Consider the following 22507-nt stretch of genomic DNA (forward strand, 5'->3'; position numbering starts at 1 on the left):
GGCACGTGCCTGTAATCCCAGCTACTCAGGAGGCTGAGGCAGGAGAATCGCTTGAACCCGGGTGGTGGAGGTTGCAGTGAACTGAGACCATGCCACTACACTCCAGCCTGGTGACAGAGTGAGACTCTGTCTCAAAAAAAAAAAAAAAAAAAGAGAGAGAGAGGCAGGGGGATCATAGAGAAGGATTTGAAGATGCTGTGCTGCTGGCCTTCAACATGGAGGAAGGGACCATGAGCCAATGGCATGAGCCAATGAAGGCACATGGCCTCTAGAAGCCAGAAAAGGCAAGGAAACAGATTCTCCTCTAGAGTCTCCAGGAGGAACAAAGCCCTGCCCACATCTTGATTTTTAGCCCAGTAAGACTTCTGACCCACAGAGCTGAAAAATAATAAATCTGTGTTGTTTTAAGCCAGGAAGTTTGTGGCAATTTGTTGCAGCAGCAATAGGATACTAATATAGAGGGTGGTTGCTATTTTGTTCTTTGTGTTTTCTGCAAAAGTAAACATGTATTATAGTCTAGGCTCAGTGGCTCATGTGTATAAACCCAGCACTTTGGGAGGCTGAGATGGGAGGATCACTTGAGTTCAGGAGTTTGAGATCAGCATAGGCAACATAGCAAAACGCTTGTCTCTACAAAAAAATTTTTAAAAATTAGCTGGACATGATGATGTGCACCTATAGTCCCAGCTACTCAGCAGACTGAGGTAGGAGGATAATTTGAGCCTGGAAGATTGAGGCTGCAGTGAGCCATGATCGTGCCACTGCACTCCAGCTTGAGCAACAGAACGAGACCCTGTCTCAAAAAAATAAAAAGTAAACATGTATTATATTTCTAATCAGAAAAAAATACATGAATAACGATAACAAAAATTTGTATAGAATGTTATTGTTTGCAAAGCACTTTCACATACATGATCTTACTCACATACACACAGGTCTTACAATAGACATGGGAAACAGAAAACTGAGGTGACTGCATCCATTTCAAATTCATGCCCATTGGCCCCAGCTGGGCCCCATAATTTACCATGCTGACGCAGGAGGGGCAAGGGGGACTGGGGGCCAAGGCAAAATAGATAAAATGACAGCAATGCCTCAAGGACAGTCCCACAATTGTGAATCAACTCCAGATAAGAAAGTGGAGAATTCTTTCTAGACCTAAGGAGATGAGAATGAGGTTCTAGCAGAATAGAAGAAGTTGTGGAAATGTAGGACTTAAATATTGGAAGCATCAAGTAGAACACACGGTCATTTTGTAATCAAGGAAGAAGGGGCTGGTCCCTGGGAAATGGAGATGGTGGAGCATGGTCTAAGATTACTCCTGCCAGTGGATTTAGGTCCAGGATTTTGGTACCCTAGAAATGGGGAAATTCTAGGCCTTCAGAGATGGCACGCAGAGTACATGGCACTCCAGAATACACAGAGCTACAAGGCAGCCATGTTGGAGATCTGGCCTTCCCACATAAGGATAATATTATGTAAGAGGATCCAAGCAGTAAACAAATAGCAGCAAAAGCTATTTCCAAATCCTGATGGGTCCTGGCGCCAGGATCAATGATAAACAGTATCTAGTAGGTTCTAGGAGGGATATGAAGTACTTACTAAAGGCTTTAAGTTGAGGAGGATGACAAGTTCATTGAACAAACACCTTCGGAGGACCTACTCTGGCTTCCTGTTAGGTGCTGTGGAAATAAACAAGACATATTCTGTATCATGACAAAGCTTATTTCATATCCATTGTCCCATTTTATTTGCTATACATGCACACAATTGTTTTATACTTGTATTGATTCATAGGTATAAATATTGCCTCCATGAGATTTTTTTAATCCTTTAGAAAATGTACTAGGCCTTGAATTTTTTTTACCTCTTCATAATGTCTAACACAATGATGGTCATATTTGGCCAGCCACCTGATTATTATTTGTTGATTTATGGACTTTTGGAACTTCTAGATGATCCAGATCTTTTGTAGTTAATTACTCACTTTGGGGAAACTCTAAACAAAACAAGTGTTTATTGAGCATCTATTATGTATAAGCCATTATGCTAGGTGCTAGAGAAGCTACAAAGATGCAAAAGACATGGAAGTGCCTGCCCTTAGGGAGTTCACATTCTAGTTGGGAAGATAGGCTTGAAAAATGAGTAGCAAGGAAAGGCTTAAGTGACAACTACGTAGAACAATAAAAGAGACATCAAAAAGGTAATGTCAGTTTAACGGCCAAATGATTTTTCTACATGCATTCAGACAAGAGAAAGATCCCTTCTGTTGGGAGCAATCAAGAAAGGTTTTGCAGAGAAGGTGGGATTTGAGCCAAAAGAAAATTAGGATATGAGGAGGGTAAGAAAGAGTGTATTCCAAGTGAGAAACAGGCTCACTTGGTGGGAAAGAGTGGTGAGAAAAAGCACAGAACACATATGGATAAAAATGATGATCTAAGTCTTACAAATATCATGTTGGATTCACCTCAAGTAAATATACATTTATATAGCAATTCTCCCATTCCTGTTCCTCATATAAAAGTCTCTAAACAAATAGATTGGCAAAGATGCTCTATATGAAAATTCCCAAATTAAAAAATTCTTTCAGAACAAGATCATGTCCTGCATTTGCAGGGACATGGATGTAGCTGGAGGTCATTATCCTTAGTAAACTAACACAGGAACAGAAAACCAAATACCGCATGTTCCCACTTACAAGTGGGAGCTAAATGATGAGAATACAGGGACACATAGAGGGGAACACCATGCACTGAGGCCTATCAAAGGGTGGAGGGTGGGAGGAGGGAGAGGATCAGGAAAAATAACTCCTGGATACTAGGCTTAATACCTGGGTGATGAAATAATGTGTACAACAAACCCCCATGGCACAAGTTTACCTGTGTAGCAAACCTGCACACGTACCCCGAACTTAAAAGTTAAAAAAAAACACACATTGTTCTTTATATTTCACAGGAAATTGAATAGATATAAGGTTCATTAATTATCATAGAATTTAGTCGAACATTTCCTACCGATATCAATAGTTTTTTAGATTGTAGCCTCTTGTTTCTTGAGGAGAATGGTGATCTGGCTTTTACCAAATAAAAGCTTCAGGTGATGGAAAAAGGAAAAAAAGTTCTTTTAGCCTGGGCATCAAGACTCATCTCTAAAATTAAAAATAAAAAATTAGCTGGGCATGGTGGCACACATCTGTAATCCTACCTACATGGGAGGCTGAGGCAGGAGGATCACTTAAGCCCAGGAGTTGGAGGCTGGCTGCAATAAGCTAGGATCCCGCCACTGCACTCCAGCCTGGATGACAGAGCAAGACCCTGTCTCAAAAATAAATAAATTAATTAACTCTTATTTCAGATAACTGTGAACTTTGAAACAACAATCTGTATTATAAGCATTGATAGTTAATACTTTTTTTGAAAAAGGAAATTAAAGAAAATCCAAGCTTTAAGAAGAATTGATATGAAAACCAGCTACTGGAGAGTAGTAATGGCCCTTCCAAAACATAAGGTTAGCTACAGAAAGGAAATAAGACTTGTTACAAAGTACAGATTGTGAGGAAAGACGAAAATGGAGGCCCTGATATATATACCGCAGTATATCCCATAAAGTCTGAAAACGATTTTTAAGAGTTTCTAAATACAGAATATCAGCCTAGAATGAAAAAAAATCTGAAAATATTTTCATTGCAATGGCAATGGGTTCTGGCCCCAGTCTTTCCACTAACTAGTGTGATACTGTAGACAATTCACTTGACCTCTCTGAGCCTTGTTTTTTCGTTATCAACTGGTAAATTCCTGCCCTCTTCCTCACAGTATGTTCTGAGAGGCTGAGCAGATATAAGGTGATGCTCTTATTAAATCAAATGGCATAACCACATGTAAAACTGTCACAGGAGCCCTCAGCAGGTGCTCAAACTGTGAGTTGAATCAGAATTGAATTAGCATTATTTTTAAAAGTCACTGGGCATTATCATCATCTCAAAGTGATATATAAGCATCAAAAATGAATACATTTATTTCAGAGAATGGAAAAACCAAAGTCTACAGAAATATCATAATTCCTTCTTGTTCACTGCTGTATACCCAGCACCTAGCACCCTGTCTAGCATATAATAGATGTTCAATAAATATTTATTTAATGAATGAATGAATACTTCTCTAAATCCCCCTCTAGTACTCTCATTTGCAAGATCTCCCCTATCTCTGTTTTCAAGATACACAAGGTATTCACCAAGGGAGCTCAATGAGATTTACTTTTTCTCTTTAGGGAAAGTATTTTATTTATATGGAAGAAGGCTAACAGAGTATATCTAAATTAAAATGTAATACGCCTTTGGTATAAACAGAAGTACCTATTATTCAGTGTTTTAAAGTGCTATAGTGGGCAGATTGTTAATCACAAGTTAATGCCTAGTGAAGGGAAAATACATCCCAAAGGACTTGGAAGCATTAAAGTAAAAGACCTTCTCCCTTTAAAAGGTCTGTATCTTTGTGTCAATGAAAGAGACCTATAATATGCAAGTAATAGTAATGATGATGGCAATGATGATGACTTCTACAATAAGCACATGGGCAATGATGACAAATTTTTCCAGTGAAAATTACAATTCTGTTTCTTAACACTGATAGTGCAGGTAAACTAGTGGCCAACTTTGCTATGTATATATTACCATTTGTGACTGTCCTTAAATGTTTGGTTAACCCCCCTTACACTGTAAACCTTCACATTGAGAAATATTGAACCCAAGCCTAAACATCAGCTCTTGGGTAGGATTTTGGTTGATCTGCAAATAACGGACCTAATTCCTCTGTTTACATCAGCTGTTCCCCCAGGACTTCCTCAAAAGATGCCCATTCTCATCATGGAGCTCTTTGCTTCCTTTCAAATGAAACCAAGACACCTCTCTGCACTTAGGGATCTTTAACTTGAATCACCAGAAACATGGCCAGGGCGAGGAAAATCTGGACACTCACACTGCACCCTGCTGTCTCCAGCAGGTACTACATTTCTGCAGGACTCAGGAGGGCAGGAGGTAGGAAAAAAGGAAAAGGCTCCCGACTAATGCCAAGAAAGACCATAAGATTCTTCACCTATGAGCATTTATAGCTTGCCCCAGCATCCCAAAACAAAGCTGAAAGTTGTTTCTAGTTCCAGCTGTCACCTGTGGTCAAGACTTTTTATGTGATAAATTTTCTCTTGCAAAATTGTCCTTCTCCGATCCCAGCTTTATTGAGGTATAACTAACCCAAAAAAAGTATTTTTATTTAAGGTGTACAACGTGATATTTCAATATAATATACCTTGTGAAATGATTACCACAATCAGGCTAATTAACATATCCATCATCTCACTTGGATATGTGTTTGTGTGTGTGTGTGTGTGTGTGTGTGTGGTCAGAAGTTAAGATCTACTCTCTTAGCAAATTTCAGGTATATAATATGTGGTTATTAACTATAGTCACCATGCTATACGTTAGGTCTCCAGAATTCATTCATCTTATAACTGAAGGTTTGTACACTTTAACCAGCATCTCCCCATTTCCCCCACCTTCCGACCCCTGGTAATCACTCATCTACTTTCTGTTGCTATAAGTTTGACTTTTTTGGATTCCACATGTAAGTGAGATCATGCAGTATTTGTCTTTCTGTGTCTGGCTTATTTCACTTAGCATATTATCCTCCAGGTTCATTCATATTGTCATGAATGACAGAATTTCCTTCTTTTTTTAAGGCTAAATAATATTCCAATGTGTATATACATGCATACATATATACACACACACCACAATTTCTTCATCCTTTCATCTGTCATCAACTGACACTTAGGTTGTTTCCACATCTTGGCTATTATGAATAATGCTGCAATGAACACGGCAGTGCAGATATCTCTTCAAGATTTTATTTTCTTTGGCTACGCACTCAGAAGTAGGATTGGTGGATCATACGGTAGTTCTGTGTTTAAGTTTTTGAGGAACCTCCATACAGTTTTCCACAGTGGCTGTATTAATTTACATTCCCACTAACAGTGTATAAGGGTTCCCTTTCTCCACATTCTCACCAATACTTATCTTTTGTCTTTTCTTTTCTTTTTTTTTTTTTTTTTTTTTTTTGAGACGGAGTCTGACTCTGTTGCCCAGGCCAGAGTGCAGTGGCGTGCCTCACTGCAACCTCTGCCTCCAGGGTTTAGCGATTCTCCTGCCTCAGCCTACTGAGTAGCTGGGACTACAGGTGCGCGTCACCACGCCTGTATTTTTGTGTTTTTTTTTTTTAATTTTTTTGTATTTTTGTATTTTTTGTATTTTGTATTTTTGTATTTTTTTTTAAATTTTTTAAATTTTTTTTAAGCTAATTTTTGTATTTTTAGTACAGATGGGGTTTCACCATGTTAGCCAGGCTGGTCTCGAACTCCTGACCTCGTGATCCACCCGCCTCTGCCTCCCAAAGTGCTGGGATTACAGATGTGAGCCACTGCACCCAGCCTTCTTTTGTCTTTTTGATAATAGCCATCTGAAGAGGTGTGAAGTGATATCTCACTGTGGGTTTGATTTGCATTTCCCTGATAATCAGTGATGCTGAGCACCTTTCATATACCTGTTGGCCATTCGTATATCTTTAAAAAAAAGTCTATATGCAGGCAGGGTGTGTAATGCCTGTAATCTTAGCACCTCAGGAGGCTGAGGTGGGCAGATCGCTTTAGGCCAGGAGTTTGAGACCAGCCTGGCCAACATGGTGAAACCCTGTCTCTATTAAAAATAGAAAAATTGTCGGATGTGGTGGTTCAAACCTGTAATCCCAGCTACTGGGGAGGCTAAGGCACGAGAATTGCTTGAACCAGGGAGGCAGAGGTTGCAGTGAGCCAAGACTGCACCACTGCACTCCAGCCTTAGTGAGATTCTGTCTCAAAACAATAAAAGTTGGCTGGGTGTGGTGGCTCACACCTGTAATCCCAGCACTTTGGGAGGCTGAGGCGGGTGGATCACTTGAGGTCAGGAGTTCGGGATCAGCCTGGCCAACATGGTGAAACCCCATCTCTACTAAAAATACGAAAATTAGCCAGGCATAGTGGTGCACACCTGTAATCCCAGCTACTTGGAGGCTGAGGCACGAGAATCTCTTGAACCCAGGAGGTAGAGGTTGTAGTGAGCCAAGATGGCATCACTGCACTCCAACCTGGGTGACAGAGCAAGACCCTGTCTAAAAAAAAAAAAAAAGTCTATTCAGATCCTTTGCCCATGTTTTAATCAGGTTATCTGGGGGTCTTTGCTATTGAGTTGTAAGAGTTCTGCAAAATTATCCTTAATATTCATTTTAACTTAATTTTACCTGTAATGTAAATGTTGCGGTGGAAAAGTACATTTGCTTTAGGCTTTACCTATTTCTTAAGACAATCCTCAATCACCCCCTCCCAGCATATGGCACCACTGGTTGCTTCTCTCATTGATCATGTCCACAAGACTCTCCAGAACACACAAGCTTGGTGGCTCCGTATTCAATAAATGCATTATTGACACCCACTGAAGGAAGCCGACTGCTCCTGCAGGACCCAGGAGACACCCCAAATACTGTGAGTGCCCCAACTGCGGAAGTAGGAAAGGGAGACCCTCCTCTCTCAAACACACACCCCCGCACTGGAGAAGCTGAAGGTCTGTTTGCTGGAGAAGTTTCTCACTTTACCCGGAGCTGAGTCAATTTAGAGAGCCAAGGGAAATACAGGGGTAGAGGAAGAAGCAGAAAGGCCCTAGGAGCTCACTGCATCCCCTAGCAGCCCATTTCTGCCTGGCACCACAGGGATCCATCAGGACGGTGGCCAGAGAAGCAGGCGGTAAATCTCCACAGGGAGAAGGAATTCTCTAGCTAAAGTTTGTAACAACTTGAACAGGGTGAGAAGCCTCCTGGCGAGAACTTAGGGGAGGGCACAAATCCGGTGTGCAGACTCCATAGGCAGGGGAAGAACCAAGCCCTTTTCTTTCTAGCCTGCAACAAGTTTTCAAGCCCGTCTTGCCCTCTGCCTGGAAAGAGACTCGGGGCTGTTGTGGAGAGGCATGGTGGGAGTGAGACTGGCCCTTTGGTTTGCATGGGAGCTGGGTGAGGCCTGTGACTGCTGGCTTTCCCCCACTTCCCTGACAACCTGCATGACTCAGCAGAGGCAGCCATAATCCTCCTAGGTACACAACTCCAGTGACCTGGGAACCTCACCCTCATCCCCCACAACAGCTGCAGCAAGATCTGCCCAAGGGGAGTCTGAGCTCAGACACGCGTAGCCCCACCCCCACCTGATGGTCCTTCCCTATCCACCCTGGTAGCAGAAGACAAAGGGCATATAATCTTGGGAGTTCTAGGGCCCCACCCACTGCCAGTCCCTCTCCACACTACTATAGCTGATGCTTTCTGGAAAGCGTCATGTCCTGGCAGGCAGCCAACCAGCACAAAAATAGAGCATTAAACTACCAAAGCTAAGAACCCTTATGGAATCCATTGCATCCCCCGCCACCTCCACCAGAACAGGCACTGGTATCCACTGCTGAGAAACCCATATAATATATGGTTCACATCACAGGACTCTATGCAGACAACACTCAGTACCAATCCAGAGCCAGGTAGACTTGATGGGTGGCTAGACCCAGAAGAGAGACAACAATCACTGTGTTTCAGCTCACAGGAAGCCACATCCATAGGAAAAGGGGGAGAGTACTACATCAAGGGAACAACCCGTGGGACAAAAGAATCTGAACAACAGGCTGCAGCCCTAGACCTTCCCTCTGACAGAGCCTACCCAAATGAGAAGGAACCAGAAAACCAACCCTGGTAATATGACAAAACAAGGCTCTTCAACACCCCCAAAAAATCACACTAGTTCACCAGCAATGGATCCAAACCAAGAAATCCCTGATTTACATGAAAAAGAATTCAGGAGGTTATTAAGCTAATCAGGGAGAGACCAGAGAAAAGCAAAGCCCAATGCAAGGAAATCCAAAAAATCATACAAGAAATGAAGGGATACATATTCAAGGAAATAGATAGGTTAAAGAAAAAACAAGCAAGAATACAGGAAACATTGGACACACTTTTAGAAATGCAAAATGCTCTGGAAAGTCTCAGCAATAGAATTGAACAAGTAGAAGAAAGAAATTCAGAGCTTGAAGACAGGTCTTCGAATTAATGCAATCTGACAAAGACAAAGAAAAAAGAATAAGAAAATATGAACAAAGCCTCCAAGAAGTCTGGGATTATGTTAAATGGCCAAACCGGAGAATAATCAGTGTTACTGAGGAAGAAGAGAATTCTAAAAGCTTGGAAAACATATTTGGGGGAATAATCGAGGAAAACTTCCCCGGCCTTGTGAGAGACCTAGACATTCAAATACAAGAAGCACAAAGAACACCTGGAAATGTTATTGCAGAAAGATCTTTACCTAGGCACATTGTCATCAGGTTATCCAAATTTAAGACGAAGGAAAGAATCCTTAAGAGCTGTGAGAGAGAAGCACCAGGTAACCTATAAAGGAAAACCTATCAGGTTAACAGCAGATTTGTCAGCAGAAACCCTACAAGCTAGAAGGGATTGGGGACCTATCTTCAGCCTTCTCAAACAAAACAATTATCAGCCAAGAATTTTGTATCCAGTGAAACTAAGCATCATATATGAAGGAAAGATACAGTCATTTTCAGACAAACAAATGCTGAGAGAATTCTCCATTACCACACCACCACTACGAACTGCTAAAAGGAGCTCTAAATCTTGAATCAAATCCTGGAAACACATCAAAACAGAACCTCTTTAAAGCATAAATCACACAGGACCTATAAAACAAAAATACAAGTTAAAAAGCAAAAACAAAATCAAAGTACACAGGCAATGAAGAGCAGGATGAATGAAACAGTACCTCATATTTCAATACTAACATTGAATGTAAATGGCCTAAATGCTCCACTTAAAAGATACAGAACTGTAGAATGGATAAGAACTCACCAACCAACTATCTGCTCCTTCAGGAGACTCATCTAACACATAAGGACTCACATAAACTTAAAGGGGTGAAAAAAGGCATTTCATGCAACCGGACACCAAAAGCGAGCAGGGGTAGCTATTCTTATATCACACAAAACAAACTTTAAAGCAACAGCAGTTAAGAGACAAAGAGGGATGTTATATAATGGTAAAGGGCCTTGTCCAACAGGAAAATATCACAATCCTAAACATATATGCATGTAACACTGGAGCTCCCAAATTTCTAAAACAATTACTAATAGATGAAAGAAATAAGATAGACAGCAAAGCAATAATAGTGGGGGACTTCAATACTCCACTCACACCACTGGACAGGTCATCAAGACAGAAAGTCAACAAATAAATAATGGATTTAAACTATACCTTGGAACAAATGGACTTAACAGATATATACAGAACACTTCATCCAGCAACTGCAGAATACACATTCTATTCAATGTGTATGGAACTTTCTCCAAGATAGACCTTATGATAGGCCATAAAACGAGCCTCAATCAGTTTAAGAAAATTGAAATTATATCAAGCACTCTCTCAGACCACAGTACAATAAAACTGGAAATCAACTTGAAAAGGAATCTGCAAAACCATGCAAATACATGGAAATTAAATAACCTGCTCCTGAATGAGCACTGGGTCAAAACAAAATCAAGATGGAAATCAAACAATTATTTGAACTGAATGACAATAATGACACAACCTATCAAAACCTCTGGGATACAGCAAAGGCAGTGCTAAGAGGAAAATTCATAGCTGTAAATGCCTACCTTAACAAGACTGAAAGAGCACAAACTGACATTCTAAGGTCACACCTCAAGGAGCTAGAGACACAAGAAAGGAAATTACCCAGCAGAAGAAAGGAAATTACCAAGATCAGAGCAGAACTACATGAAATTTGAAACAACAAAAAAAAAAATACAAACAATAGGCCAGGCGCAGTGGCTCATGCCTGTAATCCCAGCACTTTGGAAGGCCGAGGTGGGCGGATCACCTGAGGTCAAGAGTTTGAGACCAGCATGACCAACATGGAGAAACCCCATCTCTACTAAAAATACAAAAAAATTAGCTGGGCGTGATGATGCATGCCTGTAGTCCCAGCTACTTGGGAGGCTGAGGCAGGAGAATCACTTGAACCCGGGAGGCAGAGGTTGCGGTGAGCCGAGATCACGCCATTGCACTTCATCCTGGGCAACAAGAGCAAAACTCCGTCTCAAAAAAAAAACAAACAAACAAACAAACAAACGATAAATGAAACTAAAACTGGTTCTTTGGAAAGATAAATAAAATTGATAGACCATTAGCAAGATTAACCAAGAAAAGAAAAGAGAAAATCCAAATAACCTCACTAAGAAACGAAACAGGAGATATTACAACTGACACTGCAGAAAGACAAAAGATCATTGAAGGCTACTATGACCACCTTTACGCACATAAACTAGAAAACCTAGAAGAAATGGATAAATTCCTGGAAAAATACAACCCTCCTAGCTTAAATCAGGAAGAATTAGATACCCTGAACAGAACAATAACAAGCAAAGAGATTGAAGTGGTAATTTAAAAGTTACCAACCAAAAAAGTCCAAGACCAGACGTATTCACAGCAGAGTTGTACCAGACATTCAGAGAAGAATTGGTACCAATCCTTTTGACACTATTCCACAAGACAGAGAAAGAAGAAACCTTCCCTAATTCATTTTATGAAGTCAGCATCGCCCTAATACCAAAACCAGGAAAGGACACAACCAAAAAAGAAAACTACAAACCGATATCCTTGATGAACATTGATGCTAAAATCTTTAACAAAATACTAGCTAACCAGATCCAACAACATATCAAAAAGATAATCCACCATGATCAAGTGGGTTTTATACCAGGGATGCAGGGATGGTTTAACATACGCAAGTCAATAAATGTGATACACTACATAAACAATTAAAAACAAAAGTCACATGATCATCTCAATAGATGCAGAAAAAGCATTCGACAAAATCCAGCATTCCTTTATGATTAAAACTCTCAGCAAAATTGGCATTCAAGGGACATAACTTAATGTAGTACAAGCCATCTATGACAAACCCACAGCCAACATAATACTGAATGGGGAAAAGTTGAAAGCATTCCCTCTGACGACTGGAACAAGACAAAGATGCCCACTCTCACCACTCCTCTTTAACAGTACTGGAAGTCCTAGCCAGAGCAATCAGACAAGAGAAAGAAATAAAGGGCATCCAAATCGGTAAAGAGGAAGTCAAACTGTCACTGTTTGCTGACAATATAATCATTTACCTTGAAAACCCTAAGGACTCCTCCAGAAAGCTCCTAGAACTGATAAAAGAATTCAGCAGTTTCCAGATACAAGATTAATGTACACAAATCAGTAGCTCTTCTATATACCAACAGCGACCAAGTGGAGAATCAAATCAAGAACTCAACCCCTTTTGCAATAGCTGCCAAAAAAAAAAAAAGAATACTTAGGAATATACCTAACCAAGGAGTCAAAAGAGCTCTGCAAGGAAAACTACAAAATACTGCTGAAAGAAATCACAGACGACACAAACAAATGGAAACACATCCCATGCTCATGGATGGGTAGAATCAATATTGTGAAAATGACCATACTGCCAAAAGCAATCTGCAAATTCAATGCAATCCCCATCAAAATACCACCATCCTTCATCACAGAATTAGAAAAAACAATTCTAAAATTCATATGGAACCAAAAAAGAGCCCAGATGGCCAAAGCAAGGCTAAGCAAAAAGAACAAATCTGGAGGCATCACACTACCTGATTTCAAACTATACTGTAAGGCCATAGTCACCAAAACAGCATGGTACTGGTATAAAAATAGGCACATAGACCAATGGAACTAAATAGAGAACCCAGAAATAAACCCAAATACGTACAGCCAACTAATCTTTGACAAAGCAAACAAAAACATAAAATTGGGAAATGACACCCTTTTCAACAAATGGTGCTGGGATAATTGACTAGCCACATTTAGGAGAGTGAAACTGGATTGTCATCTCTCACCTTATACAAAAATCAACTCAAGATAGATTAAGGACTTAAACCTTAGAACTAAAACTGTAAAAATTCTAGAAGATAACATTGGAAAACCCCTTCTAGACATTGGCTTAGGCAAGGAGTTCATGATCAAGAACCCAAAAGAAAATATAATAAAAACAAAGATAAATAGCTGGGACCTAATTAAATGAAAGGGCTTTTTTTGCACAGCAACAGTCAGCAGAGTAAACAGACAACCCACAGAGTGGGAGAAAGTCTTTGCCATCTATACATCTGACAAAGGACTAATATCCAGAATCTACAACGAACTCAAACAAATTAGTAAGAAAAAAACAATCCCATCAAAAAATGGGCTACGGACATGAATAGACGGTTCTCAAAAGAAGATATACAAATGGCCAATAAACATGAAAAAGGCCAGGCATGGTGGCTCATGCCTGTAATCCCAGCGCTTCGGGAGGCCAAGGTGGTCAGGTCACCTGAGGTCAGGAGTTGGAGACCAGCCTGACCGACATGGAGAAACCCCATGTCTACTAAATATACACAATTAGCCAGGCATGGTGGTGTGTGCCTGTAATCCCAGCTGCTCAGGAGGCTGAGGCAGGGGAATCACTTGAATCCAGGAGGCGGAGGTTGTGGTGAGCCAAGATCATGCCATTGCACTCCAGCGTGGGCAACAGGAGCGAAACTCCATCTAAAAAAGAAAAGAAAAGAAAAAATGCTCAACATCACTAATGTTCAGGGAAATGCAAATCAAAACCACAATGCAATACCACCTTACTCCTGCAAGAATGACCATAATCAAAAAATCAAAAAACAGTGGATGTTGGCATGGATGCAGGTTACAGGGAACGCTTCTACACTGCTGGTGGGAATGTAAACTAGTACAGCCACTATGGAAGACAGTGTGGAGATTCCTGAAAGAACTAAAAGTAGAACTACCATTTGATCCAGCAGTCCCATTACTGGATATCTACCCAGAAGAAAAGAAGTCATTATTCAAAAGAGATACTTGCACATGCATATTTATAGCAGCACAATTCACAATTGCAAAATCATGGAACCAACCCAAATGCCCATCAATCAACAAGTGGATAAAGAAACTGTGAGATAGATAGATAGATAGATAGATAGATAGATAGATAGATATAAAATACATATATATATACACACACACATATATATGATGGAATACTATGCAGCCATAAAAAGGAATGAATTAACAGCATCCCCTAGTCACCTGGATGAGACTGGAGACTGTTATTCTTTTTTTTTTTTGAGATGGAGTCTTGCTGTTTCGCCCAGTCCAGAGTGCAGTGGCGCGATCTCGGCTCACTGCAAGCTCCGCCTCCTGGGTTCACACCATTCTCCTGCCTCAGCCTCCTGAGTAGCTGGGACTACAGGCGCCCGCCACAGCGCCCAGCTAATTTTTTGTATTTTTAGTAGAGACGGGGTTTCACCGTGTTAACCAGGATGGTCTCGATCTCCTGAACTCGTGATCCACCCGCCTCGGCCTCCCAAAGTGCTGGGATTACAGGCGTGAGCCACTGCGCCCAGCCTGGAGACTGTTATTCTAAGTGAAGTAACTCAGGAATGGAAAACCGGACATCGTATGTTCTCACTGATATGTGGGCGCTAAGCTATGAGGATTCAAAGGCATAAGAATGATACAATCGACTTTGGGGACTTGGGGGAAAGAGTGGGAGGGGGTAAGGGATAAAAGACCACAAATATGGTGGAGTGTATACTGCTTGGGTGATGGGTGCAGCAAATTTTCACAAATCACCACAAAAGAACTTACTCATGTAACCAAATACCACCTGTACCCCAGTAACTTATGGACTAAAATAAAATAAATAAATGCATTATCGTCCTACCTCCCACATATTACCTTCATTCCTACAATTTGCTTTTCCTTTTTTCTCTGCTGATATACAACTTCGCTTCCTTTGAAACATATTTCAAAGTCCAGCTCATCATGGATCCCCCTTAAAGTGCCACTTCATCCTCTAGCCCTAGCTCAGATCTGAAGTATAGCACTGATGGCCAGAGTAATTACGAATGATAATATTAACTACTTACTGTATTTGTATCATGTGCCAAGCACTCTGTTATGTATTTTACATGTAGTAACCCTAATCTTCACATCCTGAGAAGTATTATTATCCCTAATTTACAAATGAGGAAACTGAGGCTGGAGTGACGTGTTCAAGGCCACATGAACAGCTATTATGTGGCAAATCCAGGGTTCAGACTGTGACTTATTTGGCTGCCAAGCCTGTGTTCTTTCTCTCACAACAAATACTGTGGCACTGCACTGGATTGATAGTGACTTGCTTTGTAAGTATCTCCCCCCACAACCACTATCACCAAAGAAAACGTATGTTTCTCTTATATGTCCTCAATATGCTTGTTGAATTGAGTTGAACAGCTTAAAGCCAGAAAATACATCTCCTATTTTTTTAATATATTCCATCCTTGTGCTCAGCACATAAGGTAATCATTAAATGTTAATGACTAAGTGAAATGGAATAAAATCAGTGTTGTGGTAGCCATTTTTAAACTTTAAGAGTTTAAATGTGCAGCCCATAGACAGCACCACAGCTGGGAGTGCCATATTGCCATTAAGCCAGAAGGTGGATTCACGGGATGGAAACATTGAAAACAGACACCACAAGAATGGTTAAGTCAATTTTCCAAACCACTTTCTACAAGTAGCTACTGCTTTCTCCCCCATAATAATTTCACAATGATTAGCCTGCTAGGTGAGAAATACCAGGCAAAAACCTGCATCTCAGCAGAGTTTAGGGCAACCACTTAAGTATTGGGTCAAGGTGGGAGGTGATGGGGACAACAGGTAGAGTCATTCCCATCTAGCTGGTCAAAAGTGCAAGATAAATGCCATCTAGATATCTATTATGGGCTTTATCTTTCTAGATAAATGCCTTTATTCTTATAATTAGCTTGATAAAATGCCATCTCACATTCCAACACATATGGATATCAAAATGCATATTTGGTGAGGAATGGTGTCTTATGTTACCAATTTCTGCTTCCTTTGCTTTCTTTGCTCATAGCACAAAATTTCAAACTTTTTTGCCAAAACCTTACTATGTAGCTTTTTAACTTAATTAAATATATAGGCAATTACTGACACCATCTGTCTTCATAGAAAAAGAACAAGAAGTGACACAAAAGCCTGGGATTCTGAAGGGGATGTTTAGCAAACAAAATCTTCTAGTTCCACTATAGTAATATTTATTTTTAAGAGCCCTTCTGTCATTTTAAATTATTTATGTTTCTTAGAAATAATGAATTTGAATTATACTTGGAAAGTGGTGGCTTTGGTATGATTTTTTTTAAAAGGAAATATCAGATAATCCATTGCTTTTTCAGTAAAACAAAAACTTAAACACATCGTTGAACATCTGTTACTAGTACAGTCTAACACAGCACTTAAAATCCTTTAAAATCCCTGAAAACCTTTATCAAGTTACATGAATCTTTTGCGTAAATGGAACTGTTTTAGCAATATGTATATTCCTTTAAACATATATTTTGCTTTCTTAAACATAAGATTCATTGTGTTCCCTATTGTTCTGAGCCCTTATAAATAAATAAATGAAATTGCTTCTTTTCTTAAAGACTTTATCTTCCCCTGTCATGTTACATTCCTATCCCACCCCAGAGTACCTACCTTATGTCTGGTTTTTTTGTTTGTTTGTTTTTGAGATGGAGTCTTGCTCTGTCGCCAGGCTGGATTGCAGTGGTGCAATCTCAGCTCACTGCAACCTCTGCCTCCTGGGTTCAAGCAATTCTCCTGCCTCAGCCTCCCAAGTAGCTGGGGTTGCAGGTGTGTGCCACCACACCAGGCTAATCTTTATATTTTTAGTAGAGACAGGGTTTCACCATGTTGGCCAGGCTGGTCTCGAACTCCTGACCTGGTGATCCATCCGCCTTGGCCTCCCAAAGTGCTGGGATACCAGGCGTGAGCCACTGCACCTGGCCTGTTTTTTAATCTTTGTAGATGTCTCCACAAATGTCTTAATATGTAAATGCTATTAAACCAACCCACTGGAGCTTGATCAGGTAGTCAGGAACCAATAGAAGTCCAAATAATGCAACAAAATTCACCTCCCATACAGAGGACACAGGTAGGAAATATAAAGAAGAACATGGAGTTTCCCTATCATTGGCAGTTACCACCAAGGAGGACAACTGTGTTCCCCTGCAGCTTTTCCCCAGAATTGGAGGGACCGTGTTTCAAATGCCACTTAGTGGCAGCAACTAAGTTCCGAAGTCAAATAGAAGTGTGCAGGACACAAGGACATTTCTAAAGAGGCTCAATAGAAAGACATTTCTCAAAGAAATGGCACTGTGAAACTTCTATTCATATGAAAGACTTATGGCATACCAAAGAATATGTTATCCCAGATTTTGAGGGAAAGCACCAATGTATATATTTTATATTTTTTATTCACTTGTTAAAGAAAGAAATTTGAAGAAAGTAATTTCATGATGATTTTCTACAAATTGCCTCAAAGATCCTGTATTTAATGCTTAGCAGATAACAGGTAGAGCTAAAACTAAGAATTTACACTTATCTGCCATGACTCAATAGCGTTCTAGTGTATTCTCCTGAGAGGAAGCTATACATTAAGAAACAGTGCATTGAATTTTAGAAGAGGTAAAGGAGAAAGAGGGGGAAAAGAGGAAGAGAGGAAGAAAATACCACCCTTAATGCCATTTCTTTCATTTGCTAGAAAATGAACCCAGGGACAAATGGCATCAGAGGGGGCCTGTTTGTTAAAAGCAGCCTCTGGGGTGGAGCTCAGCAGAGCAGAGGCCTACCATAGCAGCAGAGCCTGGACAGGTCAGCTGGGATGTAGAACATTTACTCAGGTGGAACTCCAGGGTGCCTTTCAGCCAGCAGCTACTCAATTGAAATTTTTCCCAGGGCCCTAAAGCTCCACCCACGTTTCTGGAAAGTGCCATAGGACTTTGATTGATCACAGGTGGGAACCTTGCCTTTTTGTCTATACTGAAGGACTGTATTTCTTTGTCCTTATACAGCTCCTATACATAGGCTCTCAAAGTGCTTTAGAGACAAATAATGGGAAAGGTGAGACAGAAAGGTGTTAAGTGACTTGCCCGAAGTCCCACGGTAAATCGCAAGCCTTCCCTGGCTTCACAGCTCTCTGGCAATTGGGGGAGCTTCTTGCTGTGGCTGCCAGCATCACAGTGCCCTCTCACATTCTGCCAAGCGTTTGTTTCCCTCGCCAGGCTTAGAGCAATCAACAGGGTCAAGCACAGTAGAGAAAACCTGGCCTTTTGGGTTAGGCACACCTGGATCTTTGTCCTTGCCCTGCCGCTGAGCTGTGGAACTTGGCACGTTCTTGGGTTCTTTGAGCCTCAATTTTCCCTTCATAAAATGGGAGTATGAATACCTACCCCATAAAGTTGTTCGGAGGATGATATGAGCAAATACCACAGTGCCTTGCACTTAATAGGCCCTTAGTCTACATCAGTGTTCCTTCCTCTTTCCTTTCCCAAGTCTCCCTCCTTGAGTCTGTCCTACATGGTAGCTGCAAGGCAGCTTTCTAAAGATTGCTGCCATCCAAAAGGATGTCCTATTAGCCTGACAGGGTGCTGAATCTTTCAAACACGAGTCTGTAGGAAACAGTGGCAAAGTCATGGAATCCAGATTCATCTCTCAGATAACTGAATCCAAAAGGTTCCCTTATGATGAGCATGTAGTACCTGGGACTCAACCCTCTACCATCACCAAATTAGTCAGGATGTATTGGATTATTGGGTTAACTTGATGGGGTTGAGGAAGTGTCCCCGTGGAGGACATAGAGCTTGCAGGGAGCCCCACACCATAGAAGGAGGCTAGAGTGCTTGGAGTCCCCTGGGGTGAGCAACTGGAGGACAGGAGGAAGGTGGAAACATCTGGGACAAAGCTTTCCTGAGCCACCGGCCCACTACCTGAGCAGCCCTTTCTCTTCTGGGTTTGACCATGTCCAGTCCCTCTCAGTCCAGGAGCTGATACAAAGTAAAAGCCTGCTGCGGTGAGTCCAAGCAACAGCTTGCATTTTAGAAAGTGGCACTGTCCTCAGAGCTGAGTCTTTATGCTGATGGAGCCAGATTTATGCTAATATATATTCTTTCTTCCAGATCATGACTGCTTATGGTGGCCCATATATTAACCCTCACTGGGCATTAATTTGCTTTCATGTCTGTAGCAGGTATTTTTTACCCATACATGGCAAAGCTTTTTAAGGTTTAGACTAATACCTATAATAAACTCAGAAGGCGGTTTGGGAGGTGGCTTATCACAGGCTCCCACACTCAGTCATCATTCACACACTCAACTAGATTCAAACAAGTGGCCATATTACATTGTACAGGTATCCATCCTAAGTGACTCTGTGTGTGTGTGTGTGTGTGTGTGTAACAGCTTTAGTGAGATACCATATACCATAAAATTCACACTTTTTAAAATTTTATTATTATTATACTTTAAGTTTTAGGGTACATGTGCACAAGGTGCAGGTTTGTTACATATGTATACATGTGCCATGTTGGTGTGCTGCACCCATTAACTCATCATTTAGCATTAAGTATATCTCCTAATGCTATCCCTCCCCCCGCCCCCCACCCCACAATAGTCCCCGATGTGTGATGTTCCCCTTCCTGTGTCCATGTGTTCTCATTGTTCAATTCCCACCTATGAGTGAGAACATGCAGTGTTTGGTTTTTTGTCCTTGCGATAGTTTGATGAGAATGATGGTTTCCAGTTTCATCCATGTCCCTACAAAGGACATGAACTCATCATTTTTTATGGCTGCATAGTATTCCATGGTGTATATGTGCCACATTTTCTTAATCCAGTCTATCGTTGTTGGACATTTAGGTTGGTTCCAAGTCTTTGCTATTGTGAATAGTGCCGGAATAAACATACGTGTGCATGTGTCTTTATAGCAGCATGATTTATAATCCTTTGGGTATGTCTATACCCAGTAATGGGATGGCTGGGTCAAATGGTATTTCTAGTTGTAGATCCCTGAGGAATCGCCACACTGACTTCCACAATGGTTGAACTAGTTTACAGTCCCACCAACAGTGTAAAAGTGTTCCTATTTCTCCACATCCTCTCCAGCACCTGTTGTTTCCTGACTAATGATCGCCATTCTAACTGGTGTGAGATGGTATCTCATTGTGGTTTTGATTTGCATTTCTCTGATGGCCAGTGATGATGAGCATTTTTTCATGTGTGTTTTGGCTGCATAAATGTCTTCTTTTGAGAAGTGTCTGTTCATATCCTTCGCCCACTTTTTGATGGGGTTGTTTGTTTTTTTCTTGTAAATTTGTTTGAGTTCATTGTAGATTCTGGATATTAGCCCTTTGTCAGATGAGTAGGTTGCAAAAATTTTCTCCCATTCTGTAGGTTGCCTGTTCACTCTGATGGTAGTTTCTTTTGCTGTGCAGAAGCTCCTGAGTTTAATTAGATCCCATTTGTCAATTTTGGCTTTTGTTGCCATTGCTTTTGGTGTTTTAGACATGAGGTCCTTGCCCATGCCTATGTCCTGAATGGTATTGCCTAGGTTTTCTTCTAGGGTTTTTATGGTTTTAGGTCTAACATTTAAGTCTTTAATCCATGTTGAATTAATTTTTGTATAAGGTGTAAGGAAGGGATCCAGTTTCAGCTTTCTACATATGGCTAGCCAGTTTTCCCAGCACCATTTATTAAATAGGGAATCCTTTCCCCATTGCTTGTTTTTGTCAGGTTTGTCATAGATCAGATAGTTGTAGATATGCGGCATTATTTCTGAGGGTTCTGTTCTGTTCCATTGGTCTATATCTCTGTTTTGGTAGCAGTACCGTGCTGTTTTGGTTACTGTAGCCTTGTAGTATAGTTTGAAGTCAGGTAGCGTGATGCCTCCAGCTTCGTTCTTTTGGCTTAGGATTGACTTGGCCATGCGGGCTCTTTTTTGGTTCTATATGAACTTTAAAGTAGTTTTTTCCAGTTCTGTGAAGAAAGTCATTGGTAGCTTGATGGGGATGGCATTGACTCTATAAATTACCTTGGGCAGTATGGCCATTTTCATGATATTGATTCTTCCTACCCATGAGCATGGAATGTTCTTCCATTTGTTTGTATCCTCTTTTATTTCATTGAGCAGTGGTTTGTAGTTCTCCTTGAAGAGGTCCTTCACATCCCTTGTAAGTTGGATTCCTAGGTATTTTATTCTCTTTGAAGCAATTGTGAATGGGAGTTTACTCATGATTTGGCTCTCTGTTTGTCTGTTATTGGTGTATAAGAATGCTTGTGATTTTTGCACATTGATTTTGTATCCTGAGACTTTGCTGAAGTTGCTTATCAGCTTGAGATTTTGGGCTGAGACGATGGGGTTTTCTAGATATACAATCATGTCATCTACAAACAGGGACAATTTGACTTCCTCTTTTCCTAATTGAATACCCTTTATTTCCTTCTCCTGCCTGATTGCCCTGGCCAGAACTTCCAACACTATGTTGAATAGGAGTGGTGAGAGGAGGCATCCCTGTCTTGTGCCTGTTTTCAAAGGGAATGCTTCCAGTTTTTGCCCATTCAGTATGATATTGGCTGTGGGTTTGTCACAGATAGCTCTTATTATTTTGAGATACAACCCATCAATACCTAATTTATTGAGAGTTTTTAGCATGAAGAGTTGTTGAATTTTGTCAAAGGCCTTTTCTGCATCTATTGAGATAATCATGTGGTTTTTGTCTTTGGTTCTGTTTATATGCTGGATTGCATTTATTGATTTGCGTATGTTGAACCAGCCTTGCATCCCAGGGATGAAGCCCACTTGATCATGGTGGATAAGCTTTTTGATGTGCTACTGGATTCGGTTTGCCAGTATTTTATTGAGGATTTTTGCATCAATGTTCATCAAGGATATTGGTCTAAAATTCTCTTTTTTGGTTGTGTCTCTGCCCGGCTTTGGTATCAGGATGATGCTGGCCTCATAAAATGAGTTAGGGAGGATTCCCTCTTTTTCTATTGATTGGAATAGTTTCAGAAGGAATGGTACCAGTTCCTCTTTGTACCTCTGGTAGAATTCGGCTGTGAATCCATCTGGTCCTGGACTTTTTTTGGTTGGTAAGCTATTGATTATTGCCTCAATTTCAGAGCCTGTTATTGGTCTATTCAGAGATTCAGCTTCTTCCTGGTTTAGTCTTGGGAGGATGTATGTATCGAGGAATTTATCCATTTCTTCTAGATTTTCTAGTTTATTTGTGTAGAGGTGTTTATAGTATTCTCTGATGGTAGTTTGTATTTCCGTGGGATCGGTGGTGATATCCCCTTTATCATTTTTTATTGCGTCTATTTGATTCTTCACTCTTTTCTTCTTTATTAATCTTGCTAGCAGTCTATCAATTTTGTTGATCTTTTCAAAAAACTAGCTCCTGGATTCATTGATTTTTTGAAGG

The 22507-nt window shown here is 40.7% G+C and overlaps 1 protein-coding gene and 1 long non-coding RNA gene across 23 annotated transcripts in view; one reads left to right on the plus strand and one right to left on the minus strand.

The window, feature by feature from the left end:
• The window catches only part of IQCH (IQ motif containing H), a 247006-nt gene that overhangs the window by 174295 nt on the left and 50204 nt on the right, over nucleotides 1-22507 (plus strand). The window lies entirely within an intron of this gene.
• The window catches only part of LOC109023504 (uncharacterized), a 114938-nt gene that overhangs the window by 21909 nt on the left and 70522 nt on the right, over nucleotides 1-22507 (minus strand). The window contains exons 3-6 of the long non-coding RNA XR_010131015.1: nucleotides 13507-13721; nucleotides 3205-3314; nucleotides 3015-3090; nucleotides 1603-1682 (exon numbers count right to left, since the gene is read on the minus strand). This is a non-coding gene — a long non-coding RNA (uncharacterized lncRNA). The remainder of the gene's footprint in view (nucleotides 1-1602; nucleotides 1683-3014; nucleotides 3091-3204; nucleotides 3315-13506; nucleotides 13722-22507) is intronic.

This window comes from Gorilla gorilla, chromosome 16, assembly GCF_029281585.2.
Source record: "Gorilla gorilla gorilla isolate KB3781 chromosome 16, NHGRI_mGorGor1-v2.1_pri, whole genome shotgun sequence".
NCBI classification, from domain to species: domain Eukaryota; kingdom Metazoa; phylum Chordata; class Mammalia; order Primates; family Hominidae; genus Gorilla; species Gorilla gorilla.